This window comes from Malurus melanocephalus, unplaced genomic scaffold, assembly GCF_030028575.1.
Source record: "Malurus melanocephalus ecotype Western Australia unplaced genomic scaffold, MMel_1.1 scaffold_137, whole genome shotgun sequence".
Taxonomy (NCBI): Eukaryota; Metazoa; Chordata; class Aves; order Passeriformes; family Maluridae; genus Malurus; species Malurus melanocephalus.
This window is the reverse complement of record NW_026623369.1, coordinates 1,493,840-1,511,154: the sequence shown is the minus strand read 5'-3', so window position 1 is coordinate 1,511,154 and position 17,315 is coordinate 1,493,840. Positions and strand designations below refer to the sequence as shown.

Here is a 17,315-nt window from a genome sequence, read left to right as displayed (position 1 = left end):
ATATTTCTAAGTAGCTTAAGTTACTCAATAAGCAACTATCCAAAGTGCAGGTGTTACAGCTTTACAGAACCAAAGTGAAATCAGCAGTTACACCAGAGATGCTTAACTTTTGTAATTATTTTTTTTCTAAGAGCAAAATGATGTCTCAGATCAGTATGAATTAAATGAATTMTCCTATCAATGATGCACAGACTTCTTGAAAAAATATTAGATTTTATGGATATAGAAATCATAATCTCTTTAAAGTGTAACCAATTATTGCTTTAAAGCAATGTGGAGTTAAGCAATAGGCTATTTTACAAGCAAATTGGCAATTGGCATTTAAACACTCTCAGAATGCCTTGTATCTTTAGGCCATATTTTTGACTTCTGATATTCAAGACCAACATGATGTGGTATCTGACAAAAAAATCTAACTGTGTGAGTGCTTGCAAAAAAAACCTATAGCCAGGATAAGCTATGTGTATTATAAGAGAGTAAAAGGGATCGAAAAATATTGTTATCATTGGAGCACTGCCCATGTTCAAATGATCCCTCATTGTAATAAAAGCTGTGATCCAGAACCAAACAATTCTGACCTTCAAACAACCTACAACTCACAAGACAAGGCAGACAAATGAGGAGGCAAGAAGGAAAAATTAACAGCAACCTTGCAAAAAGGGACTTCTTTTCAGTGGCACTACATATCAGGAAATTATGCTGGACCTGGTTGAGCCTGCAGGGAAGAATTAGAGCGGCAAAATATAATCACCCAGTTTGGAGTTTGGCCAGGTTATAGAGGTTAATGTTTTTGTGRCTGGGAAAAGTAGCAAAGGGCTTCCAGTGCCAATTCATGCTTTGAGATCAAAGGCTGATTTTGCTGATTTCYATGGAAGAAGATAGTACCATCCCAATTAGCCTAAAATATCCTCCCTGTTCTAATCTTTGGCACACATTTATTCATTACATGGAATCTAAAGCAACAGATTTTCCCCTGCTCTTCTTGCCTAGATTTGGAAAGAGCATAGAAAGGTTGCATTGGGATGAGGCTATTTTGCCAGCAACACCCACCTAGTTATCACATTTCTTATTAAATTATTCTGTTTTGATACATTTTATTTTATCAGATGTGCAAATTTTTGTCCACTGAAAGCAGAAGTCAATGAAAGAAATTGATTTTATCTGAAAGTAAACAAACTAGAGTTTTGCATCGGAATTTGACACAGCAACAATTGTGCATTTGTAATTTCATATGCCAGGGTCACGTTATTGGATTTGGCAGTCTTATTTTGTAAAATGTAAAGGAGCAACTTGGCTTTGTTCAACTTTCATCTTTACTTTTGCTATTCTGTTTACTGTGTAAAGAAAGCAAAAGAGCTAAAAACTATTACTTTTGTAGGAAAACTGATCTTCCCTTATCAAACACAGMCAAGTGCAKTAAAAATCCTCAAGAGCAATGGGTYARCTGGATTCCTAAGTGACAGCCCTTTTCATGCACACTTATTGGAGGGAATTTACTGGGGAGTTGGTTCAGCTGTACTGTAAGTTTCATGGCATGAAAGTCAATGCACTATCCGGATGGTGTTGAAAAAATAGATGAAGGGAGATCATAGGAAAACACCAGTGAACAAGATGATGAGGAAGGAGAAATCACATTTAGGTTATGAAAATACAGAGTCAAGTTTGTTTCTGGTCTGAATCTGAAGCAACAACAGATTTTCCCCAACTGGACATCCTGAAGAACAACTGGAAATGAGAACTTAAGCAAAATAGTTTCTGTATAAACACAACAACAGCAATAGCAATAACAACAACAACAAAGGATTAACCTTGGTAGGAACCAAGCATTCTGTGAACTGGAAAGGCTTCTGTCAAATCAGAAAAGCCTTTCAGTTTTACTGCCTGGAAGCTGGTTTTGCAGAGGTCTTCTCTTTCGTGTGACTGAACTTCCAGTTCTGCTTCATTACTCTCTGTGTGTATACTGCAAAATACCTAGCTGTAAACTTAACCAACTTTGAATTTGCTGGAAGGTGCAAACAAACGTAGATTTTATAAACACTTCTGTCTGGGAAGGCCTGTTCATGGTTTGGACATACATGCCTGTCACAGCCTCTCTTTTAGAGGTAAATAAATTGATTTTGACAAGAGTGAGCCAGAGAGGGACCACTAGGTAAGTCCTCTGACAGACGTAGAGGTTGGTAACATTGCCCACTAACCTCACTAAAAGAGTGTGGGTATGTACTAACAGGCAAGTGAGAGGGATTTGGAGTGTAGCTTCTTCMATTTGCACTATATCCAGGGAAAGTTCTCACAACAGTCCATGGAAGCTGGCAGAAATCCACTGCACTTGAAGATGTAGGAAGTTGGCTAATGCTAATTTTGCTTAATTTAACTGCAATGCTTGAGTATTTATCGGTCACTTTCAAGGGCAACTTTAGAGATGAGGAATTGCTTCTTCCAGTGATAACTGATAAAACTATGCACAAGTCTGTAAAAAGATGCTCTTTAGTCAACTTTCTCTAGACAYGGTATTTTCCTTAGCCTTTTATCCCTTTCATCTGTTGTACTCCAATTTTTTAGCTGTATTAACAGTCCCTTTTCGGACTCAGGTGCTATCTGACAGTCTAAAGGCACCTTCTATAAACAAATGACCAAACCCAAGGAACCTCAATCCTCCTTCAGTATAGCCAAAGTCAGAACTTCTTGTATCAGTGGCAGCAAGATGCAGTGGGGGGAAAAAACCTTTATGGAAGAAGGAAATTAGCCAGAGGGCTTCAGGTCCTGTTCTGCAAAACATCAAACAATTTGCTTTCAAGATTTCTGTTTAAACTCCAAGAAATATGGGAACTTGACGTGACACTTTTCTAGGGTGTTGGAGGGCGAATTGATTTTAAGGACTGAAAGCTGGTCCATGGAGACAGATTGACAAGACAGGCTTGCTAATTCCAAAAGATCTTTTAAAATGAAAAGTTACAAGGAAAATGTGTTTTTAGYCATCATCCTTTTACTTGACCTGAGTGGTGGACAGTGGGTTAATAACATATCAAGTAATGTAATTTCTGATCAGGTGAGGACCTCAAYCAAGATAAAATCAGTCTGGCTATCCCATCTCTTGATTTTCCTCTGTGGTTTCCCCCCTCAAAGATTCATAACTGACAGTAACACATTGCTTTGAAGTGCTTTATGTTTAAGAGCAGGGATAAGTTTGTATCTTTACAGCTTTATGACACAAAAGTTCAGAAACTTCATCAAAAGGGACTGAAAAGTCATGGAGTAATAGATGTAAATAAAACACAAATAATATCTCACTAAGATGAATGATTTTTTAATATCAAGTATTCCAAATACACTAAGAAAAGTCATTGCAGACTATCTCAAGACTGGCTGYATAATAAATCAAATTTGGAATATAAAATTAGAGGAATTAAAAATAGGATAAAAAATTCATTGAGCTATAGTTTTGAAATAATCAGTGTTAATTTCAAAATAAATTTACAGWATTTATGAACAACGTGTCCTGAGCCTTTTCTGTAGTCACAAAGAAGGAACGATGCATCAATCTCACTGCYTCTGACTCCTCTGAGTCATGGTGGCAGAACATCATTTGGAATGAACCTGCATTCAGTAGGAGGTATCTTCCCAAAAATATTTAACTGATTTCCTTTGTACCCTTAAAAGTAATTAAGTTAAAAAATGAATGTAGAGACARTTTAGAAATTTAAAATTATCCTAGTGTGCATAGAGAAGTGTTTGATATAGACAGCCATTTGTGAATTAAAATGCGAAGATATCACTTGCTTTCCAGAAATGCACAATATTGCTCCATAGTACATATGTATTAATCTGATTTTGGATCTCTACAGATAGTTTGGGTTCAGTGAAATAATTTTGCCCCACTCCRGTGTCTACACTGAAATATTCTTAAATGAACAGTTTTCACATGAGGATCACAATCCTTTGTTGCTCAAGGCTGCAAGTTATGCTTCTTAAAAAACCCTGAACCCTAAAAAAAACCAACACAAATCCTGTGAATTAGAGTATTGTATTGAGATTTTGAGAGATGTGGTCTCTAAAATATCTAGGACTAGGTAGTTAGAAGATCCTGAAGAATCAGCGAAAGCTGTAACCAAACTGTAAGTGACTACTCTAAACCTTTTTTGTTTTTCACCTGATTCATAACAATCCACAAAACTGTAAGATGCAAGAGGAAAGAAGATGATCACATCAGCCTGTAACTGTGAGCTTTGAATAGGGTCTGACTGCATCCATTGTGTCGGTTATTGATCTGATTTAATACTTCTGTTTGTATTCTGTTTTTGAAGAACAGTTTTCTTCTGTAAGAAAAGCTAAAATTATAAAAATATARTATAGAAATTATTTTCTAAGAAATGATAACTAAATATATTTGGTTTATATTGCACTATTCATCTAGAGCATGTAAAATTGAAAACCCAAGTAAGTTTTAAAAATTTATTTAAATAAAGTTCAAATTGACTTAAGGTAATGCTGCTATTTCCTCTCTACTTCAAAGGGGACTACCAGTGAATTTCAGAGGAAAAATACTACACTGACTGCAGTCAGTTTGCAAGTAGATATTCTTCAATAGAAATGCATAAAAACATGTCACTGGATAACTACAACTGAAAGAAAGTGGTTCTTGCTAAGTTTATATGCCCTTTCTCTTCTGCCCTGGCTGATGCCAGATGTCAAGGACTTCACAGAATACCTGTCTGTCTATGATAGAGAGCAACTGCCTCTAAAGTAGCTACTGSTACTTTTCTTTGTTTTTTGTCCATGCACCTTTTATAAAAGCTCATTCTGCAAGAGTGTGGCCCAGACTGGTGGCCTAGAACTAAATCTAATACATTATCTCCATTCTAGCACTTCAAAGCTTGAAGCTTCAAAGCTGTGTTCTCTGTTGCTACAGTGCCAGAAATAGTAGGACAGTAGAATTCAAGCACCATGGTAGTATTTCTCTTTTATATTTATTGATTTATGTCCTTTTTAAGGCATTATGTAATTCTCTGAAATGAAGCAACCTCATTCCAGACACAGGAACAGGGAATGAAGGGTCAAATGCTATGCTGATGCTGAGGTTAATAGGTAGCACCACCACACAGGTAAAAGAACCTGAGCAGACTTTACATCAGCTTCTTCATGCCAAAGAAAAATGTAGTCCTAAATCAAAGATGAAGAACTAAGATTTTAGTTTATATTGTCCAGTGTTCTCATAGCCAGTTCTACTGTAGTCAATGCTGCTGTGGTTTGCTTATTGTAAAAGCTACTTCTTGAGTTGTGAAATGCTACAGTTACACCTTTGCTTGCAGGARAGAGATATTCAAAGCATCTTGATTCTCATGCTCACTGGTTCTGTCACTTGAGAAAGACTCAGTGTCTTCTTTCACCTCATCRTTGAGGATGATGTGGTTTCCCATCATTAGCAATACAATTTAGATGTAAATAGTAAATGATCAGTATYTGTATTCCTCTGGAATTTCCATCTATAAATTTCTAGATTAGTAATGATTATGAAGCCTATGCCAAAAATTCGATAAAATAAGGTTGCTTTTATTTAGAAACTGCAAATTGTAATGTAGGGACTTGCTAAAAACACATTAGAGAGAAGMAGAGAAGAAATTAGGATACCAGTTTCTTAACTGAGAGTCTTTAGTCACAGGYTGTAATTACTGGTAATCTTTCTGCTGTTTGGAGTTCAGTGCTCTTTCCTAAATAWTAGTACTTAGTACAAATCCATGAATAAATAATGTACTTAAACATGTTTTCCAGAATTATGYGAACTGTGTTATGCAAATGAAGACTTATCCCCCAGCACAAGAGCAATAACAATTTAGTGCCTTCTACTCCTTTGTCTTCAAGAGAAAAAAAGACTACACTGAGGTACCCTGATTTATTAATGGTGCAACCCTGTCACAGGTGAATGTTTTAAACTCCAGAAAAAGGCAGGAGGGAGTGAGCAACGACATGCTGTATTATTATTTTTCATACAAACAAGCAGTCTTCTAATCAGAATTAGTTAATGATTTAAAAGAAATGAAATGAGGTTTAATGTAAAAAACCCAGACAACAGGGTAAATATTGGATACTGCTCTACGAAGCCAAGAAGATGAGTGATTTAATACTTRTTTAATTGATAATGAGATTAAGAGAAATACGTAAGAACCTACCTGTACAAGTTGGACAGATGCTGCATCCAGAATAGTCTTAAATCTTCTATATTTTTGCCCAATAAAGATTGTTTATACCATAATAGCTGTAAATATAACATTACACATATTCAGGACTTGGACTTCTGCTTCTTGGTTTTTTCTCTCTTTCTCACCTTCTGTCTTCTCTCTTTCCCCCTTTCTTCCTTTCTTTCTACTGCTTTGTTTGTATCTTGTAACCAAGCACTGTGTGGTCTGGCAAGTGGCTAAGCAAGTAAACAATGAGGTTCCTGCTCTTACTTGCAAGCCAAACCCAGCAGCTCCTGGTTTGAAGTTGAGGGCAACGTCATGTCTGCTAAGGCTGTTTACACTCCTTCCTTTCTTTCCTTCCTTTTTTTTTCTTTTTTTTTCTTTTCTTTTTTTTTTTTTTTTGTAGTTCACCCACCAGGTAATGAGAGTTAGCTTTTAGGAAGTGGCTTGGTATAAATCTCCGGGTCCGTCGACTTACAAGGACTCAATTGGATTACCTGACGCACACGGGAGCATTAGATCTAAACCCCTGTAGACTGATGTCACTTTCAGCCCCCGCCAATCCAAGGAGCAACAGCACAACCAAAGCAGAGACTGATGGTCTGAGGGGTGAGTGTGTCTTTTATGAGCAGCAAAATCCTTCAGACTATAAACAATGCAGATAAGATWTTGATGCATCTATCTGGCAGGAAAATAAACCAACCCAAATCTGAAAGAAGGAAATTTATTCATTTTTTTAATATTGTGTAGTCTGAAATTTTTTTGTTAATTATCGCAGGGTGCAGCTGTGGTCAGAGCAAGGCACAGAGAGCTCTTGGGATGCTGCAGGGCAACTGTGAGCTGGGATTAAGTAAGTGAAGGGAACAAAACCTTAGTAAAACACAAGAAAGTTTTATTGGACTTATTCAGTAAGCTCTTCACATTAGTTTTCCCTCCACTTTTCCTTGCTCTGTTTCTCTTTAATTTTATTTTTCTAGKTTTTGTATAAGTCCACAAATCTTCATTTGTTTACTCTTTCTCCCTATAATTTGTCCCTGAGCAATGGAATTTACAAATGCATTTTTGTCTACAATCCTTAGGGCAATACCTCACAGATGATTGTRGATTTCTCTCTTCATGTCAAAGTGGAAATCTTGGATTTCTTTCATTGCCTAATTTCATGCAACTACTCATTTAAGTTCAACATAGAAAAAAACCCAAACCAGCCTCATATTTCCTATTTTCTTTCCCAGTCACTGTGAATGTTGCCACTGTTGTCTCTAGCCCACTCTGGATTTCACATTCAGTTCGGTCAACCCATCCAGTGTATCTGAGTGTTGACATGCGCTTTTGAGGAAAACATACAAGCTATGGTTTTCTTTATTTATCTTTAAAGAAAATTTATTCAGGGTTTCATCATCTCAATTGCTGTAAATCCCTCTCTTTTGACACTTGGAAATGYAATATTGCCTAACCCAAAATGTCACAGAAAACATATATTTTGCTGAATTCTCATACTGGGTATATCACCCAGCCTTTCATATCCTTCTCTGATCCCTTYAGTTTGTAGCAGCAAAATAGAACTAGTTTTTTATAAATTCTGGCTTGGTAGAGAAATCATAAATCTGATCTGACAGGCAGTCTGACAGGACTGCAGGCAGGAATAAAACTAGATAGAAAGGTCTCACGTATGAGATGCCCCAAACAGAACATGCTGGAGTTGGCAAACCAACATTAATTGGTAAGCCTTACCAAAATTGCAAAAAAWAAATTATTTACTGCCTTCTCCTGTGATCATTGGACTGATCCTGCTCTTCAATTTTTGAATTTGTAGATCCAAATACYAACAGATCAGCAAAGAGGCTGTTAAGGAAAAAAGTAAAATCTGGACATTGATGCAGCTCAGGAAGTAATTTGCTTGATTTGCCAATACAGTCACACTAGCAAGATGAATGCAACACAGAAGTTTGTGGCTGCTCCTTCCCCAGGTAACGAGTGGGAAGGAGATAGGAAGTTATTTATAGTGCTGCACTTGTAGCTACCAGATTTGATTTAAGTAGGTGTGTGTATARTGCTGTTTGTGGAGTTAACAGGGTGTGTGGCTTGTTGAATCATTTTGCTAGAAACAATGTGTTGTRTGAACATGCTCCTGTTAAATCAGGTAGAAATGTTGATTGGATTAACTAATCAAAGTTCATAAAGTCTTTGTGCTGTATTGCTTTAAAAAAAGACTTGATGATTCTTCTAATGAAAAGGTGCAATTGCAAACCTGTGGTAGTTCTGTTGGTGTAAGCAGCAGTTCCAGATTTGTGAGATCAAATTCTCACCCATGGTTCTTTTTTTATTTTAAGTAGTCATTGAAAACAGCCATTTTAGAAAATTATTCACAGCCGACTGGTTTGAACCGAAGCAGCATTTCAGACTGATAAACTCAAAAAATACAGTATGAGAGCTTCAGCTGATTTCCTTCTGTTCATGTATAGGACCCTCACTATGTACAGGTGACATGTATGTAATTGCAGCAAAGTTTATGTAACTAGATCRCTATGAAAGAAGGTTAACAAGATAAAAGACTATTTATCCCAGTGAAGGAACTGCTGGATGGAGGCTTAGGATCTCCCTTATGTTCCTTCCAGCTTTCTGAGAACCGGCAATGGCTAGAATCCAATTATTCTCTGACATTAATGCCTTTTTATCCCACAGAAGCTGAAGTGTGGGAAGCTCTTAAAGTTTACATAAAGGTGAAGATTATTATTTACTTCTCAGCTGATGGTGGTACAAGCAAGCTGTCAAAACTGCAACCACAGCTCAGGCCTTGGGTTTCTGTTAAACAGAGAAGACTTACAGTGCTTCTGTTAAATTTTAGCTAGTTTTAGTTTGGAGTCCCATGGAGTGCATTATAAACTGCTTGAGCTGTTGGAGCTAAATGGAGATTGCTTGAGCTTTCAGAAAAATCAGGGAATGTCTCTTTTTTTGTTTTAGATCTGGTCAAATCAGGATCTAACCAATTCTGATAGTGAATTTCCACGCATCATGCCTATGCCCAGTAGATGTGCAAATTAAAGTTTTATTTCCATCGTGGTTTCTAAGCAGATTGGAATTTGTCCAGTCATCTATATTTMGCTTAGCAAAGTAACACGGGAATGTGAGTCTATGCTCTTGTTCTAGTCCTTGCTGTCAGGAGTGTTTCACAGCAGTATCTTCAGGAGAATCACATCTGGTTTATGTGACCCTAAGCTCAGTAAAAAAAAAAAAAAATAGCAGACAAGAGGCCACTATCCAAACAGCCTGTTTCCCTTTAATAAATAATTCCTAAGATAATTTTAAAACACCACTCCACAGGGGGTGGAGGTGTATTGGAGTTTGTTTCTAAATTTGTGTTTGAAGAGTGCAGGAAGGTTTAGCTCTTATTGCCACTCAGGACAGTAACCAGTTTTCCTTCAGAACAATAGCTGTCTGAATCTGGCTCAACCKCCTGTGAATTTCTAAACCTTTAGAAAGTTCTGTGAATGGATGAGACCCAATTAAAATACCACTTTCAATTCAGTATGTTTCTTTTGCTTTTGCTTCTTACACTGCTTTTGAGATGTGATGTGAGGCAAGAAAACATTACTGAACAAGTAGCTCATGTTTGTGACACCTGATTGCAGCTCTGCTGATCCCAGAAGTAATTCAGTGAGAGGCCAATTTCCTATGATAAATTCTCCAATGCACCCATCTAGTATACAACAAGAGAGACTATGAAGTGATTACTATTTAATGCCAAATGCTCTCAGACTGTAATGGAACCACTTTCTAAATGATAAAACTAAGTTCAGGCCATTAATCTGAGAAAAATCAGACTGAAACTTTAAATGTTTCTGGAATATGCTGATGGAATTCCATGTATATACTCAATGTATAGTTTCATGAAAAATAGCCATTTTACCCAGCAAGGACATGGGTGCTGGTTATAAGGGGGGAAAAAAATAATTTTTTGCTTGGAATAGAGATCTTGTATTTGTTATGCTCTTTGTCACCACAACGAAACCTGTGTACATTACAAACATATATTTGTGTATATTACATTAAYGCTTTACCTATGGTAGAGTGAAAATAATTTTTCCTTACAATAGCTGAAGTGATCAAAAGATACCTTAATTTCAGAATCCTAGAATGAATGTGCATAAGTTGTCTCAGGGTACTATTCCATAAGGCAGAGAAGTGTGCAGAGATCAAAGTAGTATAAAGGGGTACAGTTTCACCCCCAGAGGATCATTTGCTATTGAATTTATCCTCGTTATTCTGCCCAATGTGGTTCACATAAGTGATGTGAACTCATATGAGTGTTCAATAAGGTATTGTGCAATAGAGACTTGTTCTGAATCCTGGAAATGCCTTTGCTCTGGAATTATTCTCAGAAAACCAAAYAGTAAGTCTTCATTGATAAGGGCGCAGKAAAGGATGGCTGTATGTAATTTAGAAAGGTAATGCCAAACCYCAAGAACTTTTCTCAAATTTGCCTATGAAAAATTTCCATTGAATAGTAGCATAAATAAAGAACACCGTATGCTCTTTTAATTTCAGTGTGTAGAAATAGGAGGTATGTGACACCATAAACACTGTTTTCCAACAGTTAAACTACTCTTCCCTCCACAAGCAATTTCCAGTTGGCTGAGTGTGTCTAATGATTGCACATACTTTGCTGCCTAGTTACTCGGTGTAACAATTAATATAAATTGGTTGTACATGGAATCATGGCAGCTCAGGAAGAACTTCCCAGGAACAGCAAAAAGGGGTTCATAGTATTAATGATATTTGAGAGAACAAAGTTTTTTGACTAGATGTGTGGAAATATCTGAGCTTCAGTATCTGTTAGCCCTGAGCAGGGCTCCACCTTCCCGTTCCCATCTATAACCTGTGGCATGGTGCCCCACGGTGGCTGCTCGCCTCCTGTTACATTTGCTCGAGCCAGTAAGGGCTCCAGTCAGTTTAGGTACTACTTAACAAAAATATTWGTCCCAATTAATCAGTATTTGCTAATGGTCAGAAGTCAAGTGTATAACTGCATTTTGCAACTAATGTCTGTTTCTAGTTCCATTAAAAGAGAGAATACAGGTTCCTCTAGCTGGTCGTTTGGAGTTGATGTCATAATGTTTTCCAAGATATAATTAAACAAGCCTAGCTGTTACAATGTTTCTTTAATAAGATTATTTTCCTTATTAAAGGTAACATTTTAACATCAGCTGTATTTATCAACAATTATTATGTGTGATTTTTCTTTTTAGAGCTTTTTAAGCTGTAATATTTCTATTAATTTGGGGTTTGGTTGTAATAATTTGCTAGCAAATTTCCATATCACTTTCTTATGTGAAATGCAAATTCTTTGTCACAACCAATGGTGAAAAAAAATGTTTCAGAAAGATATTATTACTAAAATGCTTTATTTTTTTTTTCTATTTGTATTACTTCTAGAATGTTCTAAAAACTTTCCTATATTGTCTTTCCACATATATCTATCTCCCTTAGCAAACAGTACTTATCAATCTGTTTTCACGAGAGTATATGGGTATTGATCCTGGCTGTGGCTTCTCAAGCCTTAGCTTGGAAAAACTGGTCCCCSTGAGTACCCCCAATTCCTACTGATCTCTCCTTGATGAAGTAATTAGTGATGTGAGGAGWGGGTTTGTTAATTTTCTCATAAGCKCTTGGTTGGCTCCTCATCCATTTGCAGGCAGAGCTCCATGCATTGTGGCTGGTCATTGACACAGAGTGTGATACCCTCTCCTGGTATCCTCTGCCTGTCCTTCCTGAAGAGCCTGAATCCTTCCATTTCAAACTCCATTCACAGAAACCATCCTGCCCTGTCTCTGTGCTGTCAACAGGATCACAGCCCTGCAGGCATGTGCACGTCCTTAACTCCTCTTGGTTATTCCCCATGTACTTGCATAGAGGCATTTATCCTGGGCCCCCAAAGATGCCAACTTACTGCCTGGAGTGGCTGCAATTCCTTTGTGCTCTCTTCAGGTGCTCTCCTGCTGGTCTGAGATCCCTCTCCAGGCTCAGTGCTGGCATCAAACTGGTAAGAGTAGGATGGATTGAGGTTCCACTTCCCCGTCAACTTTAGTTTACAGCCCTCTTCAGCACCTTGTCAAGCCTATGGTGAAGGTGCTCTTTCCCTTCTCTGATGGATGGGTCCCATCAGCTCCCCGCCAACCAGGTTTCTCAAAGCAAGTCCCATGTTCAAAGATTGCCAGACTTCTGGTTGTGGCACCAGTCCTGTAACCATCTGTTGGTTTGCCAGATGCGAGTGGCTCTTTCAAACACTTTCCCTTTGATTGAGAGGACTGATGAAAAATCTGTTTGTGCTCCRAAGTCTGTTAATGCTGCTCCCAGGGCTCCATAACACCTCTCCATAGTCCCTAGAGTGTTCCTAGCTGTACCAGAGATACCCACATGAAAATCAGCAGCAGGTAACAGCCAGTGGACAGTCCAAGGCTCAACAGTGTGTCAGTGACATTCCTGGGAAGCAGCACACCTCTGGAGAGCATGTCAGGTCAGCAAACACGTGTCTCCATGCCTCCAGAAAAGTCATCTCCTGCTGTCATCCATCACTCTTAGGAGCRCTGGTTGTTGTTCAGCTGCCTCACCCAGCTCCAGCATTTCTCCTGATGTGACAAGGTCTCTCCTCCCCAGTCTGCAGAGCAGTGAAGCGCTTCTGCAACRGCACATGCCTAGGATATCTTGTTTCTATTTTCCGCTTCTCTAAAAGTGACTGTAGGCATAATCAGTCATTTTCTTGAAAAACAGCTCTTGTGATTTAAGCAACCTTGTGTCTGTTCACTACAGTCCCACTCAGCTGAGTTGCTATGTGTATTATGYTAATCCATTTTGGTGCAAAAATAAACCACTGTTCTTTACTACGGATTCTTTGGGAACAAAAATTACTATTTCTTCTATCTTTTTTCCTGTTATTTTATGTTACACAATCTCATTTTTGACATTTTGATTTTTGTACATCAATATTTGTGTCAAACATTCAGATCTATTTCCTTGTCTCCAAAGATTTCAGTCTGAATTTTTTGCTTTGCAATTCATAAACATCAATATGCTAAAACTTTGTTTACTACCCTGAGTATGGTAATTGACAAGTTAATGAAAGTATTAAAAGAAGACAAAACAGCATTTTTTTATGTGATTTCATAACTATTGAAGCTAAACACTTCAATGTTCATAAACATACTTGTATACCAGTGCATGGGAGTGAGAAAGTTTGAAGTATTTTGGCATAATTCAGAATTTACTGACACTTCAAAAATCCAAATATTTATTAAACACTCAACAACTGCTTATTTTAAAGCAGCAGTCCAAATTCAAGACTACAGTTACATGAACACTGAAACTGAGGAGGTAAGAGAATGATTAACAATTACATGTAGGCAGGGGTTGGTTTTCATGCTCCAGATTGTTCTCTAATTTAAATTGGGAGTTCCTATTACTAAATAAACCTGCTTATCARATTCTTCTCATATATAAAATTTCATATTTATTTTGAAAAGGAAGATTCAAATTCTGAGGTTAGTGATTCCTATTGTTTTTCCAAAGAGACCCTTATCAGCTTTCAGATTTTCTCAATGACATTCTCAGTTTCATTTTCGTATATAGGGACTTCTTTTGAATAYTGATTATGCACACAATCAAAGAAACTTTTGTGCTTATTGAAAAAGTTACCATTTCAATGTCTTCCAAATCYTGCATAATGTACAGGAACTTTATAGCCTATCCATCATATGGTCTGTATTTTTAAAGCAATTCKACTGGTAAAATTTATGGTATTAAAATCTTCCTTTCAGAGTTTTCCTTCATAAAACCTTTACATATTTTCCAGCCCCTATTATTATGCTTTGCAACAACACCAATCTGATACTTTTCTGCATCATTATTTCTGTTGCTTATCAGATTTGCATTCAAGATGGCAAAAAAAAAGCTGATTGTATACAAGGTTGTGAGGACTAGTTTTAAAAAGTCACTCAGAAATACATCTGTTTCTAAAAGCATTAACTTTGTAAATTATAAAATCTTCAGAAGAATTTGATTATACCTTAAAGAAAAAAAAGAAGAAATGTGACAAACGTGGATCCTCAGCAAAACATTGTATTACACTTCAAAGGGACTGTTGCCCTTCACTTGCAAATCTCAGTGCAATCTTACTTCAGATGGGATGATCAGGAACAACAACTCTCAAAAACATTAGGAGTAACATCAGTTCTGTAARGTCATGGGACTTGTTGCAAATAACAGAACTGGATGAACCCACCTGTTTCTAACTGTGCAGAGAGACCAGAGGTTAACAATGGAATCCTATGTGCCAACAGAAAGAAATTTCTGAAGGTGTCAAGAYCTGCATCGCCCCAAATCAGCAGGCTGTTTTAATTATCTGGCCAGATGAATATGACCTATCCAGGTTTAAGTTTTGCCTGCASTGTGTTTTGGGGATTTATATTGCCCCTTCTGCCTTCTGAGCTTTGCGTGTGGCATATGTAAACATGGAAGGGAATGCAGTATCGGGCTCTGATGTAACACCTTGCAATAAGAAGCCTCGAAGCTAAAAGCTGGTTAATCCTGTTTGGGGGCTGTCCCACAGAAACGATCAGAGGTAAAGTGAGAGGTATGTCTTAGAAACATAGAGCCCAAAGGCACCTAAAGAGGACTGGTGGTAAAGGCTGAGCAATAGTTTATGTTTTGTTTGGGTTTTTTTTTTGTGTAGATATAAAGGAGACATCATATATCTGTCTGTGGTAATCTGTAAAAGAACCACTTTAACATTTGGAAAGAAACTGCTTAAATTAAGGGAGARTTCTAAAGGCAGCATGCAGAGGTCTTACTAAAATGGACATATGAATAGTAAATGGACTGAGTTATGGAGAAGAAGCTTTTAACACCAAGATAGTAGGGAAAAAAGGAATATTCTAAAGCACTAMCTTTACCATGTAAAAGTCTATGCTTATTAAAGAGGGTTAAAAGCTGTTATCAACAACAATCTTGACAGAATCTTTGGCATCTTCAAAAATGTGACATGGGCTACATGTTTGAGASTGAATTAAATGTGAAATGTCTGTTTACACAATACCCTGTCTAACTGGCAGATTTTATGTATTTTTAAATATTGCTCATGGGGCCTTTTTTGTAGTAAAAACATACAAAGGCTAACTGAGGGATGCTGAGTGGCCTTTTGTTTCTAAGCAGGGACATTCCTAGAGGAAAAAAAAAAAGGAAAAAGAAAACAAAAAGACAATGATACACCGAAGAAAATATTTAAAGTCAAAGGAGAGAGTACTCATATCAGGTGCCACGAACCAAAGGCAATGGCAATAAAAACCTCAAAATCCTATGAAGAGGTACTAAAGAYTTAGAGAAAAAACAGACACAGAACAAGAAAATGTTACACCAMTCCAGGTGCCCAATAACGAGATAAAGCCCTGCCATGCCAGGCGTGCAGCGGGAAGCCTGGAGCTGCCAAGGCCGTCACAGACGTCTGGGAGCAGCAGCGATGCCAGGGTGCGACGGAGGGTGCCAGMGCACTGGCAGAGAGCGCCAGGGCAAAGGCCTGAAAACATGCAAATATTTCATGGAAGCCCCAGCAGGAAGAGAGCTCTGGCTACCGGGCGTAATCCAGGAAAGGAATTGCTCCAGGGGAAAGGACGCGGGGGAGGCAGAGCGATGCTGCTCCCCAGAAGGGATGCGCGGGCCCAGGGCAGCCGGGGCGCCACAGCCCCCGCAGGGCCGCCGTGGGGCCGGACGAACCGGGGGCGGTGTGTGTGGGGCGGTGTGTGTGGGGCGGTGTGTGTGGGGCGGTGTGTGTGGGGCGGCAGCGGAGCGGGGCAGTGCTGAGCCGGGCGAGGCGGGGCGAGCGCAGGGAGGAGGCGGTGCAGCCGCAGCCGCAGCCACGGCGGGCGGAGCGCGGTGNGGCGGGGCGAGCGCAGGGAGGAGGCGGTGCAGCCGCAGCCGCAGCCACGGCGGGCGGAGCGCGGTGCGTGTGCGCGGCCCGGCCCCGGCTCATTACTCAGCGGCCGAGGCCGGAGGCGGCGGTGGGTGAGCGGTGAGCGGTACCGGGGCTCCGGCCCCCGAGAGCGGCGGCGGGCGGTGGGGAGTGGGGTGGCGGTCGGCGGAGCGGCGCGGTGCGGTGCGGTGCCGGGGCGGGCGGGAGAGCGGTCGCGCCGCGGGGCCGGGCCGGGCAGGGCAGTTTTGTTTACGTTCCGCCGGGCGGGAAGGGAGCCGGGGTCGGCTGTGCCCTTGCCCGGGGCCGGGCGGCGGTGCGGRGCCCTCCGGCCCGGTGACCTTCCGTGCCTGCTGGAGGCTGGGGGGTTGGGAGAGGTGCGGGTGGATAATGGCGGGGACCTCTTTGTTGGTGTGGCAGGAGGGGCAGGAGGCTCGGCGCGGGGCTCCTCCTCCTCCTCCCGGGAGCGGGGGCACCCAGGCAGGCCGGGCTGGCCGCTCCGTCTTCGGGGAAGGAGGCTTGTGCGGGCGGGGCGGTGGGAATGCAGCCSTCCGTGGGCAACTACCATGACCTTGCTCTTAAAAATGCCTCTTAAAGCAAAAAAATACTTTGCTGGGATAATGTAAGTGCTCTAGATACAGGGGCTGGGGGTGACCGGCAGTGTCTTGCTTCTTTTGCCTTTTAATTATTAAATTGCTTGCAAACGGAGTAAGCTGTCTCTTTGCAGAATTTGTTTTGCTCTTTGATTTCTCTGTCSTTACATCCAGCTTTCTTTCCAAAGCCTGTTTCTTTATGCCTTTCTGCCTCGAGCAGTTSCATCAGTGAAGTTTGACCTGAGCTCCTTTAATAACCTACAAAAACAAATCCTACTTGATTATTTATTCCACTCCCCAGCTACARTAATGGTTTTGCACGTATGGTGTGGTTTTGAGTCTCGGTGTTGTACAGAACAGGCTTGCTGAAGGCTTCCAGGCAGTCGACAAATCCTACACGCTTTGGCCTATCTGATAATATAAACACAAAGGGTGTTATGCTTGTTCGGGGATGGAAGGTATTACTTGCCTTAGGGCACGTGCSTGTGGAATTGAGCAAGCTTGCTCGTTGCAGCTGGGTTTTACTTACAGGTGTGGAGACTTAACCARCGATGGTCTTCCAGGTCATGTGAGACCTAGTCTCAGTTCTAGAGA

The 17,315-nt window shown here is 39.8% G+C and overlaps 1 protein-coding gene across 7 annotated transcripts in view; it reads left to right on the top strand.

Moving 5' to 3' along the window:
• Positions 1-17,315, top strand: part of MAPK8 (mitogen-activated protein kinase 8) — a 114,944-nt gene that overhangs the window by 62,338 nt on the left and 35,291 nt on the right. For 2 of the 7 annotated variants that reach the window (XM_057370993.1, XM_057370998.1), the window contains exon 1: positions 16,131-16,230. The exons of 1 other annotated variant lie outside the window; for it this stretch is intronic. The gene's annotated coding sequence lies outside the window, so the exon portion shown is untranslated. Of the gene's footprint in view, positions 1-16,129; positions 16,231-17,315 lie in introns of those variants that run through there. 4 more of the 7 variants (XM_057370994.1, XM_057370997.1, XM_057370995.1 and 1 more) reach the window with 4 other exon arrangements.